The sequence below is a fragment of the Lepidochelys olivacea genome, assembly GCF_965140295.1.
Source record: "Lepidochelys olivacea isolate rLepOli2 genome assembly, chromosome: 9".
Taxonomy (NCBI): Eukaryota; Metazoa; Chordata; order Testudines; family Cheloniidae; genus Lepidochelys; species Lepidochelys olivacea.
This window is the reverse complement of record NC_140419.1, coordinates 68,564,978-68,581,578: the sequence shown is the minus strand read 5'-3', so window position 1 is coordinate 68,581,578 and position 16,601 is coordinate 68,564,978.

Genomic DNA, 16,601 nt, shown 5'->3' with positions numbered 1-16,601 from the left:
CACTTACGCTTAATGATTTGCAAAACTATGGGTAATGGATCGGGTGCAGTGCCCAAGGATCTCTGGAACAATTGTAGCTACAGACCAGATGTAGAAATGAAATGTATAACTAACACTAATGCATTTGGCACCCTATAACAATATTTGGTTTGTGTAGATGACCTGTAGTCAGTAGTTCTACACCCAGGAACAATGTGGTCATGTTCTGCCTGAACAGATCTTACTGGTCACATGGTTAGGATCTATAAAGAACTCTGGCACAACTGACAACCACTTCAGAATTTAACACAGAATTCTGTGCTTTCAGAAACAGAACTAGCTAGACCAGCTTCAACAGCACCATTTGGTGATTTCCAACAATATGACTCATGAGGTTAATAGCACTTATTTACCTATTAGCTAAGGTAAAATATACTTGCGAGAAATATAGTTACAGTACCATTCAGGGAACATATCAACGAAAACCTCAATAAATAAGGGGTTGGGTACAGGGATGGAAGAGCTGCTAAACAGATTAGAGAGGCAGGCAGTCATTTTCTTCACTTTGACCTCCTATTCCTTTGAAAAAGATCGACATTCATCCGCAAAGTAGAGCTGCTCAAAAAGTTTAAGCAAAATAGTTTTCCATAGGAAAATGCAGTTTAGTCAAAATTAAAATGTTTCATGGAAACTTGGTCATTCAGACAATTTTCAATGGAAGAAAGTCAAAACAATTTGTTTATACCTTCCTTTTGTTTCATTAAAGTAAAAACTTCTTTCAGTGAGATAAAAACATTTTGTTTAGATTCATTTCGTTTTATTCCATTTAAATTGTACATATTAAACTATGCGTATATATTTAATGGCTTTTTGTTCCAAAAACAACCAAGCACATTTTGAAGTATCAGAATTTCCCATGGAAGAGAAATTCCACTGTCCAGCTAGCTCTGTAGTTAAGTGACATACTATAATGGTAATGAGAAGCATCTTTAACATCCAGAAAACATGCCATTAAATTCTACATGCTGTACTTGTAATTTTGAATTGAGAAGTGGCTGTTAAAGCTAGTTGAAGAATTCAAAATTGTTTGAAAAGTATATTTTTGGTAGGATAACTTCTTCTCTACTTTACTTCTTCCTACAACTCATCCCACACTAATGCAAAGGAGGTGGAAGTGAGTGAGTGGGAGGAATTAGAGTTTGCCCAACACAACAAAATTAAAGTTTCCAAAGGTTTTGTTCTGAAGTTTGTTAGAAAAGGAAAAAGAAAAAGAAAAGGAAACACACCAACCAAAACCGAGTATGTGAAAACTTTCTTTTTTGTGTGTGTGTCAAAGTGTTTGTCAAACTTTTCAGTTAAAAGGATTCAGCCATCACTAGTGGCTATGTAATACACTGGCTTTGCACATCTGAGGTCTCCCACTAGATTTCATATATAACAGCCCACTATTTAAAGCTAAGGTAGTTCACTCTAGGTCAAGTGGGTGAGTTCTCAAGTTTGGTGCTATTCCATCTACACCGTTCGCAAGTATCCATGAACAGTGTAGACAAACACTGTTCGTTACAAGCACAATAGACATGCTAGCCTGGATTCATGAAATGGCCAGTATGAAGAATGGTGATAAAGAACATTGGTACTGCTTATTTCCCAGCTCTTCAATAAGCTGCTAACTCATTCAAATCCCCCAATCTTGATAGTCTTTCCAGGAACATGACACCTCAGAATCTTTGCCCCTCTTAATACTACAGCCTAAACAGATTTAGTTAATGTTAGTGCACAATTTCCTAAGCATTTATTGAACCTTGTGAGTATCAAATGGCTTTGCTTTGGAAACCTGTTTTTAAAATGTCTACTGTACATAAGAAGAACTGATTGAACACAGAGATGTTTGCAAATTGAATTCTTATGGGACTGTACATTAGTGCATGAATTAAGTTCGCAGCTAATGTTAATGTACCATGACATTAATTTTGAGGCAGGCAGTGGATTAGCTGAAACTGCTCTTTGCTTCATGTATATAGAGGCATGTCACTTTATATTTCATGAGCCATACAGTAGTTACTATTTTGCTAATTTGTTCTTAAAGATCACTCACCTTCGAGCACATCCTTATAGAGCTGGCTAAAATACAGACTCCTGAAAACTTCACATCCATTCCTGATAGACTAAAAACACAGAGAAGAGATTCTTCTGCGTGTAATGTCCAAATTACCATATTGCTGCACTATCATGGACCTGGCCCTCCTTCCACTGAAAACAAGTCCAGGTAGCTATGCTGGTATAGACTGGACACTAAACTGAAAAAAATATCCCAATAGTCTGTTTTATAATAAGAAAAGGAGTACTTGTGGCACCTTAGAGACTAACAAATTTATTTAGTCTCTAAGGTGCCACAAGTACTCCTTTTCTTTTTGCGAATACAGACTAACACGCAGCTACTCTGAAACCTGTTCTATAATAGTTCGTTTTAAAAAAAATGTAATTTTCACACGTTAACAATGGTGCAGTACTAACAAGGACATCTGATTTAGTGGAATTTATTCAATCTAAATCAGCTCCTCACCTGGCATCTGTTGCTTGTTATACTCTAATAAATAGGACCTGAATATGTAGGCGGCCTGTGTGATGAACTCCTACAGAGCAGCTGCATATCTGGGACCCCATCATTGGCACAAGTTTTGCGAGGTTAATGACTAACAGCGGGACAATGTCACAGGTACAGATAATTAATAAGATTTGGAAAAGTGCCAACAACACTTTCCTACTCCGTCCTTATTGAAGGCTGCATGGACAGCAGTAGTGATGAAGAAAGCAGGGATAATACAGAGTTGTTGGTAATATCAAGAAATAATTGTTTAACTTTTAAAACTAACATATTTTGTTCATCTTAGTAGCTTTGTAAGTCCTACACAGGCTTCCTAGCAAGCCAGGGTTCTACGGTACTGACTTTGTCAATCATCATTATGATTGATTCAGGATGGGCCTGACTCTGTAAAGTGATGAGCTCCCTCAATTCCCATTGAGAGTTGAGGGTAATGAACAACACCTCAAAACAGCTCAGTAGCATGATTGTATGCCTTTATGGCACCTAAGACCCTATCCCAGCCCTAAAGAGCTTACATAAAGATGTTACGAGACTTGGAGAGAATGAGGGACAAGAGTGACAAAAGATAATGGGTCATATCCCCTGTAACAGGGGAGTCAGGTACCTTGGAAGGCTGCTTGGGTTGCTACCTCTCTGCCCTAGTCCCTGGAGCAAAGTGCACATGGTCAGCTGTCCCCTCTACACTCCACCCTCATGCAGGCATGGTGACCCTGATGTGAACTTGTAGAACAGGTGTCATACTACTGCACTCCCCGTGCACTTACCTCCTTTGCAGTAGGACTGCCAGTGCACTTGCTTACACTGTCTACTGAATTACATGGTTGTAGCTAGACAGCCAGTGTTGTTCATGTTCAATAAAATCTTTTGCTCTTGCTGTTCATGTGAGAGTACCTTGACAGCAAGACATAGAGAATTATAGAAGATTAGGGTTGGAAGAGACCTAAGGAGGTCATCTAGTCCAACCCCCTGCTCAAAGCAGGACCAACACCAACTAAATCATCCCAGCCAGGGCTTTGTCAAGAGGAACATATAAAGAGGAACTTTAAAACACAGGTATTTTAATACAGTCACAGCTTGAAAATACACTACATGATTTCCTCATATATGTACACTCTCAAAATGCATTACAATAATGTTCAGATGTCATTTTTCCCTTTCGAGCTGGGCTGAGGAACAAAAGGTTTCAGACTTCCTTTGCTCTCCTGGACACAGCCCCAGCTGGTGAACATTCTGGCTGCCAGATCTGTCACTATTTTAGTTCCATAACTGAGGAATAATGTTTTAAACACATCTGGAAACAGTTCCTGCTGCTAGCCTCATCCTGATTTGGGTAACTCAGTCTCCTGCTCTGGTAGCAGAACTGCCCGGGAAGAATTTAAGGCCCATTTCCCATTCTTTAGCAGACTGGGCCCCACTTATTAATTTCTGTTTTTGAAGTATATTAACTTTTAAAGACACCTGATAGCTTATGTGTGGCGTAGCCAAACTTCCACTTCCTCATTCAAACAGCAGAGTTGCCTCGAAAGGCCTTCTGTAACAAGGTTTAACCAATCCAGTGTGAGATTTTTCTGCTGCCTTAGTTTCTGCTTGTTGTACTTCCTAATGAGAGCACTCAGCTGCTCCTATGCCAAATAACCCCCCTTCTTGGAGTCTGGTTTATTAAAATACCACCATAGTTCAAATGTCAACTTAAAGCAAACAAGGCTTTCCTACTCCACAGGGTTTTTTTAGCCCCTTACCGGGTTTGCAAAAAAAAAAAAAAAAAAAAAAAAAAAGGAAGGTCATTCTCCCTGGCATTCACTAAAGCTTCTAATTCTTGAGGCTTTTGCTCCTTCATTCCATGCAAGTAGGTCCAGCTAGGCCTTTTCCCCAGTCATCTCTAATCCTGGTTCCCTTCTGGACCCCTTGCATCTTTCTCCCCTTCTCTCTCTGATGGAGGAGGCTTCTCCTTATAAGTCCCACTCCAGGGTACTAACAGGTGATCACGTTCACCTAACCCAACTGCTGGTCCAAGTTCAAATCCATCATCCACAGTTGGATAACTTGGAATACAGGGGGCTGAACCATGTAAAAGTGCCAGCCCAGTCCACCCTGCAAAAACTTCCCTGATTCCCTAGGGCTTTCCCCACAAACATTAGCCCAATTTGGCCAATGAAATCTGATAACTAATCACTGTAGTGTTCCAACTCTCCTCCTTTTACTAAATGTTTCTTTCAGTGTTCTGCATTATGCATATACTTAAAAGTACATGGCCTCTGGCCACGATACCCAATAAATATTTGGTAGTAAAGAGATTCTATGAAGAGGCAAAATTCAGGAGAAGTACAGGTGTGCGCACGTGTGCACACACACACACACACACAATCGTAATACAGGTTTTCTACCTTGCAGGCCGGTGCCAAAACTACTTTACGCAGCTGCTACATGCCAAAGTGAGGCAGAGGATGAGTGACTTGCCCTTGAAGCAACGTGAGCTATTACTGTCTACTAGACAAAAGGTATCTGCAGCCAATTGCAGAGGGATGTGAAATGCCAAAAGAAGTTGAGCATAATTTTTTTCAGATTTCATGTAGCTCTAGAAAAACAGAAGTGTTGGTTGCCCCACCTCTAGTCCTAAGAATAAGTATCCCAGAATTTTTTATGTGATAAAAGCTAAGAAGGTTAAGGGGTTAACTGCTGGACTATTCATAGAATATCAGGGTTGGAAGGGACATCAGGAGGTCATCTAGTCCAACCCCCTGCTCAAAAGCAGGACCCATACCCAATTAAATCATCCCAGCCAGGGCTTTGTCAAGCCATCAAGCTATTCATTTTGTGGTCCACTAGAAACACTGGCAGAAACACTTTATTGAAATTTAACCAACATTTCATGTGTGCAAATTTCCCTAACTTATCACATTGAAGATCTCTTACTACCCTGTCACCAAATAGCTTAGACAGTGAGCTACAGAATACGAGGACCCACATGGGGCTTGTCTAAGCTGTGACAGTGGCAGACCAGGTTTCAGCTCATGCCAAAGCCCCAAGACTCACTAAACACTTACAAATGCACAGCTGGAAACCAGGGCAATTCACCTGCATATTAGTCTAGATCAAAGTGATTGTTAAATGAATAAGAATGTATTTGGTGTTCAAAGTTCATGAAACTAACAAGATATTACGTACATTGTTTTTATGTCTCTGTTTCTCATTATAATGTAATAGCAAACATTTATATTGTATATACACCCGTAACTAAATAACCCAAATGAGAAAGGCTTGTGCAATGCAAATGAAAAATTTTAACAGTAAAATGCTAATTTCAAAACAAGTGGTCATTGTGTGAGATGATCGCAGATCAAAGACTCTAAATGCTTTCCTCAATTTCCGTCCTCAAAGAAAATGCCCACGTGGGTAGTGACCTTCTCCGCTTGTTTTCTGTGAGAAGGTATAAGGATGGATACAAAGGAAAAATTCTTAATCTCTGGACTGTTTGGATTCTAATAGGGCGGAATAACTGAAGAACACAGTGATCCCCAGAGTGATTATGGGTAGCCCTGAGACATTTGGGAAACTGGAAGATTACTACATCTCTGCTACCATGTGGAATTACATACTGTGATTCAATTGTACATATATTTTACTTGCTTTAACCTCTCAATAACTCATTTCTTTTCCTTAGCTATAACCTGTAGTTAGTATAGAATTGGATACCAGCATTGTATTCATCAAGAGATATAGGACGCAACTTGATCTGGGTGAGTGACTGGCCTCTTGGGTCTTGGAATTAACCTGAACTATTTGTGATTTTTGGTGTAAGTGACCATTTATCACATAGCACAGCTTGCTTGGGTAGCAAAGTAGACTGGAGTGTCCAAGGGGACTGTTTGTGATTCCATTATAAGACTATTATAATGGAATCACAAACAGTACTGTAGTACTTTAGGAATTCATATTTGGTACTGGGCTGGTGAGATCTAGTAGAATATGCCACCAGTTTGGGGTGTCTGCCCTGTTTTTGACAGTCTGCCCTGAGGTAGACACTCACAGTCATGAGCCACTCCAGACAGTGTAACATAAGCCGCCCCCTCTGCAAGACCCCAGACAGAGCTAGAACAGGGTATAGACTACTAATGCCTCTTCCATGGAGATCCTAAGCTCCTTCCTTATCAAATAGCTTGAAATGAATCTGGGAGAATAAAAGAATATGCCTTTCACTCATGTCATTCAGCGTATGTCTGATCAACAAGCCAAATTAAGTGACAGCATCCTGAAAGTGGTGTGCTTTCCTTGAGTTCATTACATTTGGAATCATTTAAACAGAAGACACTACTGGAAATCTCAACTGTCTCCTTAGAACTTACTTCCAAAGATCAGAAACTTCCATCGAACCAACCCCAAATTGCCCTTGTATGGTTGGTAACTTTATATGAGTCACATCCGAATAGACTTCACAGTCATACCAAATGCTCCAAAAATAAATAAATAAATAAGGTTGTGGGGAGACTAGAAGGGAAGAATTTCTGTAATATAGAATTAGTTAGAAGTTAACAACCTGCTATACCCAGCTTTAAGTAGGATAAATTCAGTTAACACATCTAAAATTGTACATAACCATCATATGTTTCTACACACATTTGATGTTTTAGATTATAGTCTGTAAAAGGAATAACTAATCCACTCAAATTAATGTCTTCAGCACACAAATTAAAGCATCTGTTGAAGTGTATGAAGTGAAGATTCTATTTCCTCTCAGTTTATTCACTCGAAATTTGATTGCGTTAGTGGTTATGAAAATGAAAGGCAGATAATAATGGCTAAAAGCAAGGTAGAGTGAGGTCACAAACAGCCCTGCTAATGCACCTCGGTCTTGACCTACACTAGCCTGACTTTCAGAAAAACTAACCTTAATAGAGGATGTTAATGGTACCAATTGTGCTGAATTATGTGGAAATTATTATATACATAAAAAATGTCCATTAGGACTAAGGATAAAGATTAACAAATGGATTTCACCTGTCAAATCAAATTTACACCCAGTTTTCATAGGAGATTCTAGTGCATTAACCTGCTGTACCAACTCTGCAATTCCATATCCCTTTCAACACATGCTACTTGATAAAATAAGTATTTAATAGTGGCAGAAAAATGGAAGGATTTCTCCTACTAACAGCTGCCTATTTCACGGTTATAAATAGCAAGACTCGTAGGCAGCTGACTATTCAAAAAGACAGTTTAACAAGCATAATGTCACTCAAGTGACCCATTCTGCCCTTGTATGATTAAAGAATAAAATATGGACAGTAGGTGGGGTATCTACTGTACTCTCCTTTTTCTATTACAACTGGTTAGTTCTCCACTTTGTGGCTATAAGGATTTTAAAAAATCCTATAGATCATAAAAGTGTTCAGTACTGTTTATCTATGACCCTTCCCTCTCCTGAACCACTAATACAGTTAGGCATGCATTGGTAGGCAATAATACTGTGGGGTATAATACTGATAGAAGTTGCTGTAACTTATTAACTTGAAACATGGCATGGGACAAGTATGGAATACACACAAAGGGAGTTAGGATAATGTTAGCAAAGAGAGGCCTACGGGCAGATGTTTGTGCCCAGCATAAAAGTAGGACAAGTGGTGACCCTGGGTCACCTATTTTTGCTTTTCCCATGATGAGAGAACAAAAACAACTGACCACAAGCTAACCTGTACACCACAAGCTTTAAAACACGTTTTGATATAAGGTGTTTTGGGGGACTACTTCAATTTTGTTATGAGGCAGTTAGCCTGCATCGATGCAGGCTATTTATTAAGAAACTGACACAAATTGCTCAGGTTAGTTATTGAAAGCATAAATATAATTAGCAAAAATGACAAGTATAGAAAAAGGTCAATTTAAATCCAGTTATGGTCATGGCTCTCACCTCTCTTTTTGCAAACTTCCATTATCTCCCCATCTCTATCACATCAAACATAAGGTACTTGTCTTCATTTTCAAGGCCTTGTGTGGCCTATCCCCTCCCTACCTACCATCTCTTATTCAATATTAAGATATCAATTCCACCTCCAGTCAGCCTGAGAATCCAGCTCTTTTGTTAAATTTTCAAACAAACATCTTTGTGCTTTTTCTTACACTGCCCTTCAGGCTTGGGAGGGATTTCCTGCAAACATCCAGAGTTACCTCATTATAATTCTTCAAATCCCTCTCCTTTGCATGATGTTGACAATAAACTTCACAACAGTTAGGCTGCTGGTGTGCTGAGACCACTGCTTTTCATGCTGACCAATATGGTCTCATTTTCTTGCATTCCATCCCCATCCATCTGTCTGTATCCATCTGTTGTCTCTTGTCTAATACTTAGAGTGTAAATTCTTTGAATGGGACTGACTTTTTTGCAGTGGGGGCCCCTGAGGCATGACTAGGGCTCCGAGATGCTATAGTAATCTAAATAACAAACAATAATAATGTAATAATTATTGAACAACCAAATGCTCAGCTGCTTTACTGCAGAATTTAGCCAGCTCAACTGAGAAGCCTATCACAAGTACTGTATTAGCATAATCATTCACAAACTAATGCAATATCATCTCACTTGGATTATCACTCCCATAATGGTACCTTGATAGCTATCCCCACATTAATAGTCTGAGCTAATTAAATATAACAGAGCTAAAAATATTAAATTATAAGACAAGTTAGCTTGATAATGAAATTCTGCTATGGCCTTTTATCTCCGGGTACCCAGTTCACTGTGGTACAGTACATCTGATATTTGCAACAGTGAGGTATACTGCTTACATATTTCAAATAAAAAACCTATTAATACTGGCAAAATTTAAGTCTGTTAAATTAGACTAAAATAGAGTTTTCAGATACAACACACATTACATTATGTAATTGTCCTGTGCTATTTGCTATTAGAAACTGATTATGCTCTTATAATAGCTTTTCTAACAAGCAAAATAAAACAGGATATTACTTATCCAAACTACTGTAAAAATTATTCTAATGATAATCATAATGCATTTCATCTCTTCATAGGCATGAAGATTTAAAGTAATTAGTTTCTTTATCTGAGCCAATAGAATTGCTAATGGATTAATTATTGCAGCCTAATAAAGTAGCATAATATAACAGTTAATTAAGCACCAAAGTTGTTCAATAATTATTCACACTTAGAATTTTTTATAATTTTCTTAATTAAAACATTATTGCTGAATATAATAATTTTCAATGTTTATTTCTTTGCTGTAAATATTCAAGTCTATTATCAGAAATTATCAGTAGGAACACTAGAAATGGCCCACCTCTAGAAACTGTACTATGTAATGTCTGGTTGCATCAGTTTTCAAGTGCCAACAAGCATTTAAAAATTATATGCCCAGCCCTGCAAACAATTAGGCACAGACTTAACTTTCAGCATGAGTAATTCCACTGAATTTCATGGAATTACTTATGTGCTCAAACTCAAGAGAGAATCTATGTATTCTGTCAGGGCAATACACAATACTTCATGTTTCTGGTGGGAAGGGGAAGGAAGTAGCGTACTTGAAGAAGTTGATGAACCTACAAACTCTTTCAAAGTACGTGCTGGTATTAATTGCACAAGCAGAAGTTTGCAGGCTCAACCCCAGCTGTACAATGCTCTGCATGGAATAGTTTCCTTCCTGACACCATCACGAAGTCACCCATATAATTTTGCTCACTAACTTATCTCCACACATATAATGTTTATGAAATCACACAGGTTTTGAAAAAAAAAAATACTGCCACACTATTTAACTAGACCTCTTGTGAAAATGACTACTGTCATGGAAAGAAGCATTGCCTTTAAATTTAAAGGGCAGCAAATCTGGAAAAAATGTAATCAAGTGACCTCTTACTTTTCACTAAGGATACAGGTAAAGAGGAGAATTACTCAGTCTTCATTGTGAGCATATAGCATTGAGTCAGAAAAGCACCTGCACATTTGCTTAACTTTAAGGATGAGCTTGAGTCCTATTATCTTCAATGAAACTTAAGCACATGGTTAAGTGCTGTTTGATTTAGGAGTGCTTTACTGATCTGGGGCAAAAGTTCATATGTTGTTGAAACTGCTTTTTAGTTTCAGGCTACTTTCTGATCACAGTAACAGTTGCAATCTAGTACTATATAGAAGGAACAACTGAGCCACAAGAGTTCACCTGTTTGTGGGTGGTTTTTTTTTTATTTTTGTTTTGTTTTGTTTTAGCCAGGTTACTTACCGCAAGAACTTTGGCATTTTCCCCACACAGAGTAGTGAAGTTTAAATAAATTGGAGAATCTTTTTGCTGTGTCATATGTACCTATTGCATGTTCTAGAACTTTATCATGAGAATATAAACTTTCAGAGAGGCATTTGTGTGGCATTTCTTTAAACTCAAGGGAAATTTCAACCGTAATGCTAGTGAAGGAACAGGACTACACAACTACAGTAATTAACTATGACTTCTCCCAACCTGAAATCACACAACATGGTTAATGATCATTATGTCATACATTGCCTGACGAATGGCACATCATTTCAGAATTCTCTCTCTAATGGCTATAATTTGAGCTGTGTGAAATTAAGTGGTTTTGGTTGCAAGGCATCACAGTAACATTTCCCTTAGTTTTATACTGCATGGATTCTTCACACTTGAATTGCACTGTAATGGTAGGCCATCTTTTCTACTGGTGTAAATAAGACTACCCTGCAACCAAGGGAGATGCACCCATTTATAGCAGCACAGAATGGAGCTGCACCCAATTATAGCAGCACGGAATATGGCTTTGTGGGTTTGTTTTATCCTGTAAATCAAACACACCTCACTTCCTATGGTCTAATTTTACCAGGTTTTCTTTAAACCCACTGAAAGCTGTGAGTGTCACATGCTTTCAGTACAAAGCAGTCATACACCTCCCAGGTTCATATGTCATTCATAGCATGAAAGTTTCTACAACACTCAAATCAGAGTTACATGTGACTTTACATTTCATTATGGACATTTTTTACTAGTTGGGATTATATTTACAAAAAACTGTGGTTATTGCCTTTTTAGTCTAACTGGGTTTACATGAACCCAGTTACAATATTTGTTACATTCATGAAGCGAAGCACCGGTAAAAATTAATCTAATTCTCAGAAGCATTGCAGCTCCACCAGCATGATTAAAACTGGTGTTTGAAAGAATGGAGCACAGTGCTTGCAAAGTTATTAACTACTATATAAAATGCCTAATTTTACTGGTTTCAATGCACTTTCCATTGGGCCCATAATATATATTGATTGCATCATTTTATTGTTATTCTGCAGATCGGTTGGCTTTAAATATGCCAGAGGTGGGGATCCATTGAATAGATCCTATCCCTGCTGTTAAATACCCAAACCATGTCATGAGGAACCTGAGACAGTGTCAACACAATTGAAAATTTGAAAATGAAAGGGACTGATTTATTAGCTTCTCAAGGTGACAGTCATTTGCAATCCAATAGTGAACTCCAATACACTGTCTGGGGGGAGAGAAAACAATGTAATGAACAGACTGAAATTGAAATAAGTAATGCACAAGAAAAGCATAATGCTAATTTTGCACGTGAATCTGATTTAATAAGCTGTACAAAACTGCAACAGGGGTCAGTGAATCAAAAACAAGTTTTTACTTTGGCTCTGTATTGTATGGCTTAAGGTTCAGTCTTTTATTTTTATTTATTACCTCTCAAGCTAAACCTTGCATGTGAAGTTATGGTATGTTTACATTACAAAGACCATGTTAGCACAGCTAAGTCATGGCAGCTATGCCAGCACAACCTGATAGTGTAGACACAGCCCAAACTGACAGAAGAGGTTTCAACTGTCAGTGTAGGAACACCATCTCCCCAAATAACAGTAGCTAAGGCCACATCTGCATTACAAAATTATGCTGACTTAAGTTACATAGCCATACAACAACCACAGTTATTACATCGCCTGTGCGTCTCCACACTACGCTTCTCATGTCAGTAGTATTCTTCCTCAATAGGTGTTGTGGTTCAAATACAAGACAGCACAAAGCTTTAAGCAAGCAAGCAGGCTGGTCTGCCAACGGGCTGCTCCTGTCGGCTTTCCACCCTCTCCTTTATTATTTCTCTCCCCCCGCGCATTACATTCTCCAACAGATAAAAGGAATACACTGGCTTTGTTTAACATTCTTATTTACCAATTTCTATCTACCGCATTCCTTGCTCTCGGGCCTTGAGCCCAGTCCTGGGAGGCTTCCCACGGTTCATGTCATCTGGGCGAGATTCCAAGGTTCATGCCCTTGAGAGGAGCCGTGTGTGCACTGCTCCTACACAACACTCCGGGTGTGCCCTGAATGTTGCCAAGTGCATGAACCTTGTATGAATGCTACAAATAGGAGCGTTTGTATTGATGTGGAGTGCAGCACACCTGGGTAGCTATCCCACTGTGCAGCTAAACACCATACAGCACAGAGCATTTAGGAAAGTTTTAGCAATGCCTGACAGGGCCGAAATGAGTTGTGCAGCGGTGGCTGGGCGCATGGGTTCAGCTTCCAATAGCGCAGTACTATCCATCGCGTAATATTTCACACCTTTTCAAAATTCCCACAAACCCATACGTCCCTCCTTGCTGTCCACCATGTGGAACAGAAGCATGGATCCTTCACAGCTCTGCACTACTGGGAGGAGAGTTGCGAGCACGGGTGCCTGATCTTACAGTATTTGTAGAACTGCAAGAAGAGCCATAGGGGATATGACGATTCCTTGGAGACTAGATTCCTGTGAGACCCAGAAAGAAACAATTCAAGGTTGTTGGAGATGGTTTGCAGAGCAGCTGCAGCTGGAGTGCCTGAGAAACAAGCACTGACTGGTGAGATGGTACTGTCATGCAGATTTGGGATGATGAGCAGTGACCACAGAACTTTCAGATGTTCAAGGCCACATTCCTGGATCTATGTGCCAAATTTGCCCCAGCCCTCCAGCGCAGGGACACCAAAATGAGAGCTGCACTGACAGTTAAGAAGCAAGTGATGATTTCACTGGGCAAACTTGCAATGTCAGATTGGTAGCAATCAGTCAGGAATCAATTTGGAGTTGAGAAATCAACCATGGGGGCTGTTGTGATGCAAGGGTGCAGGGCCTTTAATTGCCTCCTACAATGAAGGACTGTGACTATGGGCAATGTGCAGGACAAAGTGGATGGTTTTGCAGCAATGGGCTTCCTGAACTGTGGTGGGACAATAGCTGGCACTCACATCCCTATTTTTGCACCAGACCTCCTTGCCACAGAATACATCAACCGAAAGGATTACTTTTCTATGGTGAAGCAAGTGCTGGTGAATCACTAGGGATGCTGTACCAACATCAGTGTGGGGTGGTCAGAGAAGGTGCATGACACATGCATCTTTAAGAACACAGGACTGTTCAGAAAGTTGCAAGCAGGGACTTTCTTTTCCAACCAGCGGATTACTATTGGGAATATTGAAATGCCAGTAGTGATCCTGGGAGACCCAGCCTACCGATTGCTCCTATGGCTCAGGAAGCAGTACACTGGCACCAAGGAATGCTTCAACTACAGGCTCAGCAATGTAGTATGACAGCTGAATGTGCCTTTGGTCATTTGAAGCATCTCTGGCATTGTCTACTTGTGAGACTGGACCTCATTAAAAAAAATCCCCATGGTTATAGCTGCCTGCTGTGTCCGGCATAATATCCTTGAAGCAAAGAGGAAAAAGTTTCCACCAGGGTGGAGTGGGAGTGGCTGTCTCCTGAATTGGAAGAGACAGATACAAGGGCTATTAGAAGAGCTCAGTGCAGAGCTATACGGCTCAGGGAGGCTTTGAAAGACCATTTTAATAGTGATCCAGAGTAGCATGTGTTGCTGTAGTGTGGTCTACCTGGCCTTGTTCTTTTGCAGCTCATCTTGTAATGAGTGCTGTGTGTGTAGAAATATAACACTACTAATGCACTTGTTAACATTGTCCATGAAGGATGTCTGGGTTCTGTGACAAAATAAAAGCAACAGGAAATTGACATTCATTCATTGACATTCATTCATTAGCAAACAATTGTGAAGCACTCAGTGACAATGGTCAGTTTGAAAAAATAAACCAGTTAACTTCTTTTTCAAGGTCAACACTATCATAGAATCATAGAATATCCGGGTTGGAAGGGACCTCAGGAGGTCATCTAGTCCAGCCCCCTGCTCAAAGCAGGACCTATCCCCAAGTTTTGCCTCAGATGCCTAAATGGCCCCCTCAAGGATTGAACTCACAACCCTGGGCTTAGCAGACCAATGCTCCAACCACTGAGCTATCCCTCCTCCCCCTACAATGTTCGCTATCGTCTTGGGGCTTGTCAACACAGGAAAGATATGTTGGTATAAATTATACCAGTATAACTCCCAGTGTGGGTACTCTTATTCAGATTCATGAGTGCACTTTTCAATTTGGCTTACGTCACTTTGGAAGGGGTTTAAGCTAAACCACAAAAAGGCACTCGGACCTGAATGAGCGTGTCCACACAGGGAGTTAAATTTGTATAATACTATCAATTTAACTGTACTAGTATATCAGTCCATCTGCTAAAACATTCTTATGTCGGCAATCCCTTAGTACCTTGCACAAAAGTCTTAACCACCATAATAACATTAACACAGTCTCAGATGCTTCATGGCATGGTTTGGGGGTACTTATATTATCAGCATAAAGTTAGTACCATGATTTTTCTATTGAGTGGCCATTAAAACCTTTATTATCTTCCACTTGCAGGCAATCTTAGCAAGAACTAGCACCAAGAAAACAAAGCCCTCAAATAATTACCATTTTTTTACTTTTGTAGACTCTGTTTTTTGTGATGGCTAAATGAGTTAATTATACACACACTATAAACTATAACTGGAACAGATTTTTTTCCTTCAAGAGTGACAGCAGAATGTTACAACATGCATGATGCACAAGGATACTATAAAGCTGTTGTCCATATGTCCTCTGGACAGGTTACAGTAGAATCCTGCGCTTTAAACTGTGAAAGCAGAAAGATAAACTCAGGGCTTGTCTAAATGGCTAGTTAGTGCATGGCAAACCAGGGTATGAATGTACAGAGTACTAGTCTGTCCTGCACTAACTGGCCATGTAGACCCTGCTATCATGCACTAAAAGTTCCATAGTACACATTACTATAAAGAACAGCAATGATGACGAGAAGATGGAACAACTTTTAACCTTCTGAATATAAGATGCACTGGTCCCTTACCATATTTAAGAGACTCTCTAAGTAGCCAGTATAAACATCCAAGAACATGGGAGGATGGTTATAGTTTCCCCCCAGTCCCCCATGCTTGATAGCTGAACAGATTACCCAAGGAATACATGTCCCATGTACTTTTGACTCTGCAAACATGCTGCCACTTCTTAGCAGTTGATAGATTTTGTCAGCTCTAAAAAGAAAAGGACTAGATTTGCTAATCTAAAGCCTCTGTTCCTGTTGTAAAAGAGGAAATGAAGGCCATTGCAGGGAGGAGTGTTACAAGTTATTTTTTTGAAGATTTAGTAAGAAAGAAGTGAATTTATTATTTTCTGTACAGAGACAGTCCCAGTTGCATGGGCAACCTTAATTCTGGCATTTCCTAGGTTTTGAATACTTTACAATGCAACCTTAATAATGTTCCTTTAACAGAGTTGTGTGTGTAATATATTACACACATACTGTATAACTTCACCTTCTTAAAATTAATACAGCTTCTGTGCATCTGTTGTACCATAAAAAGGCAATGAGGAGAAAAACCCTTAAGAGTAAGCTTGTAATTATTTGTCAGCTAGAGCATCTGATATCTGAGTACACCCATAATCAAAATATGCTATTGAAAAAAAATATGGCCAAAACTTTCAAAGTTGTGTGATAAAAGTCAGACACCTAACTAGTCAGGCAAAAGTTGGAGTCAATGGGAGGTGTAAGATACTCAGTCCCCCTGAAAATACCACTGAAGCTACTAATTTAGGTACCCCAGTGCAAAAATGTTGGCTTCTGTGTACATACT